Below are 7,567 nucleotides of genomic sequence, written 5' to 3' on the forward strand. Positions count from 1 at the left end.
ATTAACTAGCCTTTCAAAAATCTGAAAATTTCCCTTGGTTTATGTCCGTTATTTTCGGCATTCCTGGATTTTATTTTGAATTTTTCAAAGCTGTCACTGGGATTTTCGTTGACTGGTTATTGCTGGTTATTGTTGCTGTTGCTGTGTTACGTATTACGTTGCTGACTTTCTTCTTCTTATATTGACAATATCAGGTACACAACTGTAATTTTGGCATTTTGTAAGCTGAAATGAAGAATGGAGTGTTAAATTTTTAATTTAGTTTAATTTAATTTTTTGTATTGTATTTAGGTTATTCATGTATTATTATCCTTTAAATCACTGTCATTTGGCATAACTAGGCATATTATAGCGACATATTAAATAACGCTTTAACCAGATTATTAGGAAATATATTTAAGCCTGATTATTAATTAAAACTGTTTAATAACAAAAAATAGAAGAAATAACGTAAAAAATGGCGTTATTGAATCAGTTTGGCAAAAATTAACTAAGTTCCTTATTCATAAGGTTTTTTCGTCAACAATAAGTTAATCGGAATCATGTAGTCAATTTCAGTTAAAACATGAATTAGTTTGCGAACAAGTATTAGGACATGATGTGAATTAAAACAAAGTTAGTTAAGGTTAAATTGTTTAAATTTTTTAGAAATATGGTTTAGTAATCAAGTTTTTTTTTCTTTCAATTTTCAGTATTTGTAAATAATTAGTTTCAATAAGCTTAAGTCTTACTAACAATTTGAATTTTAATCCAACAATGGGATAATTAGTTTTTTTTTTAATTTTTTTATTTTATTTTTCGACAATTCCATGTTGTATTTATGATTATAATTTTTATTACTTTCTGTTAATATTTGTTTTTCTCTTCTATTTAATATGTTATTTTCAAGAATGTAGATATTGATTTTATATTTATAGACAAACTTAGTAATAATAAAAAGGTAGTCATTAAAGGATATTCTTAAAATAAGGAAGGATTTCGCTAAAAATAAATAGATGTAAATAATACAAAAATTTACAGGATTCTCCAATCTCATTTATTTATTTAATTATTTTTAAAAAAAATTACTTAGAATTTGGGATGGATTGTTTAGTGAATTTCACTTCCTTCCCCAAAGATAATGACGCGCTAGACTCTTTAGGCGCGATTTAATTAATTTTACCTTCTTAAACTCGGATGCGCATTTCATGCGACCCAAATCTAAATCCTAAAACATTGAATAAAAATGTGTTCCGGATTGCGGGTGCATTTCATGTGACGTAATCCAAAGACATGTTTTAAACGATGTTCACAATTTTTTTTAAAATAATAATAATAATAATAATAATAAAGTAATAATAATAATAATAATAATAATAATAATAATAAAGTGGTAAAAAGTTAAAATTGGCACATCGGGTCATAATTGTATTAAAATCAGATAAATAAGCCAAATATGACAATTGAGCGACCGTGCTAGAACCACGGAACTCGGGAATGCCTAACACCTTCTCCCGGGTTAACAGAATTCCTTATCCGAATTTCTGGTACGCAGACTGTAATATGAAGTCATTCTTTTCCTCGATCCGGGATTAAAATTGGTGACTTGGGACACCCTAAATCTCCCAAGTGGCGACTCTAAAATAAATAAATAAATCCGTTTCGATTGTCCCTTAATTGGAAAAACTTCCTTGCACCCTCCGCGGGATCGGAAAAAGGAGGTGTGACAGAATGCACACCCCTAATTCTAACGTGAAATTCCAACGAATTTGGTAGAATTAGGATTTTTGATATGAGCAAGACATGGTAGAAAATGAAGTTAGATCATTTGATCACAACCGGACCCTCTATCTCCCGGTCGGAGATGCTCCTAGATTGCTTATGATTCCGCTCAAGCTCACTGGGCCATACAATTATGCTCTATGGAGTAAAGAAATGAAATTGACACTTCGTGGCAAAGACAAGCTTAGATTTGTAGAGGGAGCTTGCATCAAGGCGACGTACAAAGGAGAATTAGAAAAGCAATGGGAGAAATGCAAAGTGATAGTGCTATCGTAGATTCACTACTAGAAATTCACTATTTTCCAACTGTAATTTTCGACTACATATTTCAATCGCAATTTTTTCAGCTAGTGTAGTCGGATTATTATTTTTAATTTATTTTATATTACTCTTTCGATTGTAATAGTCAAAATATTTCGTGCAAAATTTCGCGCGTTATTTTGACCAAATTGGCCTACTACAGTTGTCAGAAGTAGGGGTGTTCACGGTTTGGCGGAAAATCGATCCAAACCGAAAATCAAACCAAACCGATTAAGTAAACCGATATTTTTTTTGATTTGGATTGGTTTTGGTTTTAAATTTTAAAAACCAATAATATTTGGTTTGGTTTTAGTTCTATTTTAAAAGACCGAAAAATAAACCGAACCAAACCGATTAATTATATACAAAATTTAATAGTTATTTATATACAATATAATATCTTTTTGTAAATAATTTTAATTGTTATTTTGAATTTTAGTTTATTCTGTTATATCTTAAAAGATTATCTAAGCCCAAAACAATAGGATTCAACCAATTTCTTTTCATTAATAGACTCTAATTCTCTAACCCTCCGCACATACTTTTGCCTAACAGAAGAGTTAAAAAAAAATCACCACAAGAGTAAAGAAAGCACATTCAAATTGCAAGATAACAATGGCTAAAGCTTGAGAAAGCAAGCTTTTAGTTTGTTTTTTTTGTTCATTCTTTTCATATAAACAGGTAAATAAACTTTCAGTTCTGAAAGAAATATATAAAAAAGCATAAATTTAGCAAATTATTTTCAGATTGTTGTCTAGCGTTGTTTTACTATTATCGACTTATCATTAGCTTAGTAAGAATCGAAAAATCGTACCAAACCAAACCAAACCAACAATAATCAAACCGATAGTTTATATTTAATTTAGTTTGATTTTGATTTTAAAATTTTAAAAATCGATTAAATTGGTTTGGTTTTGGTTTTAATCAAAAACCGACCAAATCGAACCGTGTAACACCCCTAGTCAGAAGACTAAAAAATAATCAAATAAAATAACAAACTTTCCTACCGAAATAGTTGGAAATAAGTCAAACGATCTTTGACCAATTTTTCGGCTACAACAGTCGAAAGTTTAGAACATAAATAATTACTCCATTCGTTAGTTTATGTGAACCTATTTCCTTTGGTCCGTTACAAAAAGAAGGAACCCTTTCTAAATTTGGTAACAATTTAGCTTAAAGTTACAACTCTACCTTTAATGAGAAACTTTTATAATCACACAAATATTCCGGGCCCCATTTGAACTTGTTTAGGAACACAAAATTCAAAAGTATTCATTTTTTTCTTAAACTCTGTGCCCAGTTAAAAAGGTTCACATAAATTAGAACGGAGGGAGTAAAAAATTTAATGTTCGACTATCGTAGTCGGACAATAAAGAGATCTAATTATATATTGTCCCATATTATTCAGTTTCTCTCTCTCCCCTCTCTACACAATCTCCCCCTCAGCGGCGGCAACCCCTTAAGTTAGCTGCTATTTCCAACGGTAAGTTCTCCCTCTCTCTGTTTATTTCTTCGGCTAAGACAACCTAGAGTTTCGTTTTCTAGATATAAAAATTTCTTTGGCGGCTTGGGATTAATGTATAGTTCAGTGATTGGGATGATGGTTTGTGATAAAATTTACTGATGTTTCGGATTTTTATTCTCTTTAAATATAAAGGAGGAAGGCAAAATCTTATTGCAGCTCAGGGAGAAGACTTCGTATTGGTTGGTTGAATTGGTTGTGCTCTTAAGCCAGAGAATTATGCTCTTAATATAGATTGGTTGGTTGAATTGGTTGTTTATTGATCGGTCATTTGGCAAGTGGTGTGCCAATAAAACGGAAAAAATCAACCCAGTTTTTTCAACTACTGTGGTCCGAAAATGTGCCGAGAAATAATGATTTCTCCGACAACAGTAGTCGAAACAGTTAATGAAAATTTCAATAAATTCAACATTCCGACTACTGTGGTCGGAAAATAAATAAAAATAATTAATAAATAATTATTATTTATTATACAATATTTTCGACTACAGTAGTCGAAAATATTTTTTCTAAAATATTTAGTTGTTTTATTGAATTTCTGACTACTTTTGTCAGAAAATAGCTCACTTTTCAAATTTTTGGCAGAATAAACTTTCCGACTACAGTAGTTTCCGAATATTGTAAATTGGTAGGAAAGTAATTGAAATAGGCGCTTTTTCGACTACTGTTCGACTATTTTGGTAGTCGAAAAATAGCGAATTTCTAGTAGTGATTAAAAGTTCTGTTTCGAATGAATTGATGCATTGTGTATGCTTCAAATGCGAAGAAGGTTTGGAGAGATTTTAAGGAGAGGTTTGATACATCGAACTTGACGAGATTTTATCATCTCTGGAAAGAAATTGCAACCTTGCAACAAGGTACAGACTCTGCAACTAGCTATTAGTCGAAGATGAAGGGTTTATGGGATGAACAAGATGTGCTGGCTCCCCTACTTTCCTGTAGTTACGAAGAGTCTAGACCATATGTTAAACATCTAAAATCACGTCTCTTGCAATATTTTATGGGGTTAAATGAAGCTACAACAATGTGAGAAGTAACCTCTTGGCTCAGAGACCAGTAGATAAAGGTGTTAATCGAGTCGAGTCGGATCGACCCACTAACAACCTCGTTCGACCCGGTTCAGCCCGGTCCGGTAAGAGGTGGGATGGGTTGTCTAGGGTAGGGGGTTGTATCGGACGGGGTCGAGCCTTTTTTGACTACCGGTGCATCGGAACCCGGCTAGCCTGGTAACCAGTTTAAGGGTTTTAACCATGTTCCAGCCCGATATAAGTTATAAGTTTTTTTAAAATTTTGAGCATTGCCAACAGCCAAAATAAAAAATGACCATTGAGCAACGACTATTTTTTTTACTTTTAGCCGTTTCGGCCTATCCCCTTAATAAAATTGCCTCTCAACCCCTAATAATTGATAAGTTATATTTTTATCCTTTTAAGAACTATAAGTAGCTCCCCTCTTCTTTATTTTTTCTCACAACTTTCTCTCTTCTTCTACTCTAATTCTCTCTCAATTCCCTCATGATCATTGAATTGCTTGCAAGTTCTTAAATTATTAATATTTCAAGTTGTAACGATCCGACTGGTCGTTTTGAGTATTATAGCTTCATTCCCCCCATTTATTGCTTATTCTATGTTCATTTGTTGTTATATGTCTTGGGTTGAGATTCATATTTTTCTTATTGTTTGATATGATATGAGGCCTCGACTAAGTTCATACGATGTTTATGATGGGTTGGTATGTTTGGATGGGGTCCCGGAGGCCTCGAGGATGATTCAGATGGAAATCGGAATGAGTTTGGACTTGAGGAATTTCTGAAGTGCACCAAGTTTGGTGCGATCGCACCTGCGAAGGATCGCACCTCGGATTGAGGCAATTTTTGAAGGAGTTTTCACTAGATTTCACAAAGTATGCAACTTTTGGTCGTTTTGATCTATTAATATTGAATATATTGAATTTCCCCCCATAGATTTGGTATTTTTGAGGTGAAAATTTAGGATTTTTTTACCCATGTATTGGAGAGTAATAATTGGAGATTTGAGTGACGATTTGATGTCAGAATTGAGTAATTTTGATATGACTGGACTCGTTATTGAATGGGTGTTCATATTTTGTAACTTTTGTTGGATTCCGAGACATGGGCTAAGGGTTGACTTTTTAGTTGACTTTTTAACTTTTGTTAAAGAACTTAGCTTTATCATATGAAATTGATTTCTATAGCTTTTGTTGATTGTATCGAGTTGTTTGTGGCTAGATTTGAGTCGTTCGGATGTCGATTTGCGAGGCAAGGGCATGTTGGAATAGAGATTTATACGAGTTGAGGTAAGTTACACTTCCAAACTTGGTTCTGAGGGTATGAATCCCTGAAATATGTGTTATGTGGTCGGTATTGAGGTGACGCACATACTAGGTGACGGGCGTGTGTGCGTGCACTGTAGTTATTGTAACTCGGTTGATTTCGTAGAACTTTTTAGTCATCTAATCTTGTTATTATTCATGTAATTTCCATGTGTTAGAGAAATCAAGCTGTGATTCATGTTAGAAATCATATTTAGACTATATGTTGGTACTGTTGGACCTACAGAGGTCACTTTGTTGTTGAATTATTTACTAATTTGCAATCATGCACTCAGTCACATCTATCCTATATATCATATCTCAATCTCTATTGTCATTATTGTTGCACCATATTATCATTGTTTGGGCTGATTGTTATGAGATTTTGTGAGCCCAAGAGACTAGAGAGATTGATGACTGAGTGAGACCGAGGGCCTGATTGTGAGTGATATTTATAGGATCGGGCTGCATGCCGCAACATGCTTTTTTGATTCAAACCATGATTGGCTTATATATTAGCTCTTGGGTAGGATCCGCCCTTCCGGAGTCTGACAAACCAGCAGTAAGCGCAAGTACCTACTAAGTGCGAGTACCAAGCGATTGAGAGTACTGAGTGACTAAGAGTTCTGAGTGAGTGGGAGGACTGAGTGACTGGGAAGACTGAGTGATTGAGCATGCTGAGTGAGATTAAATACTCCGAGAGTATGCATATGATTTTATCACTGTGTTGCATTACAATTGGCATGCATAATTAACATGCAGATATATTGATGTATCATTCCTCATATCAATCACACTTGGCAATATTTTATCCGTGTTGAACTTATATTGTTAAACTTGAAAGCTTGTCTATATTTTTGTACATTTAAAATCTGTATTTGGACTGTACCTGTTTGAGCTCGTCACTGCTTTCAGTCTAAGGTTAGTCTTGTTACTTATTGAGTACATTGTGTTGGTTGTACATATACTATACTCTTCACTTCGTGTGCAGATTCAAGTACTTCTGGGCACAGTGGTTGATAGCTTTGGAGTTTTATCTATTTGGAGACTATTGAGGTAGCTGCCTTGGCATCCGCAGACCTTAACTCTCCTTCTTTTCAATTCATTTGTACTATTCTATATTTCTAGACAGTTGTTTTAACAGTTAGATTGTATTGTGAGATAAATGCTCATGTACTTAGTGACAACGAATTTTGGGAGATTTTGTATTGAGTCGCGATATTTTCTTACAAGTTATTTATGAGATTTTCACTATTTAAGCTTATTTCAGTATGTTTTATCTTGAAAGTTGTGTGGTTATTTGTGAATTGCCGGCTTGCCTAGTAATGCGATAGACACCATCACGACATGTGAGATTTTGGGTCCTGACAAGTTGGTAGCAGAGCCTAGGTTACATAGGTATCACGAATTATGAGCAGGGTTAGTAGAGTCTTGCGGATCGGTACGGAGACGTCTGTACTTATCTTTGAGAGCCTGCCGAACCATTTGGAAAACTTCACTTTTTGGTATTCTTATCGTGGGAATTTCTTAATTCCAGAAACTAAACTTTTTGTTATTCTAGTCTCTCATAGATGGTGAGGACATGTGCTACCGGACCGGGCGGATAGCCACTAGTACCACTAGCTAGGGCCACAAGAGGTCGGGGCTGCAGTA

At 34.1% G+C, this 7,567-nt stretch overlaps 1 long non-coding RNA gene across 1 annotated transcript; it reads left to right on the top strand.

Moving 5' to 3' along the window:
* The first annotated feature begins 3,448 nt into the window (after positions 1-3,448).
* LOC107823140 (uncharacterized) lies at positions 3,449-7,178 on the top strand. Its single transcript, XR_001656564.2, has 3 exons — positions 3,449-3,544; positions 5,832-5,899; positions 6,906-7,178. It is a non-coding gene; the product is annotated as an uncharacterized LOC107823140 (long non-coding RNA).
* The last annotated feature ends 389 nt before the right edge of the window (positions 7,179-7,567 follow it).

This window comes from Nicotiana tabacum, chromosome 7 (assembly GCF_000715075.1).
Source record: "Nicotiana tabacum cultivar K326 chromosome 7, ASM71507v2, whole genome shotgun sequence".
NCBI classification, from domain to species: Eukaryota; Viridiplantae; Streptophyta; class Magnoliopsida; order Solanales; family Solanaceae; genus Nicotiana; species Nicotiana tabacum.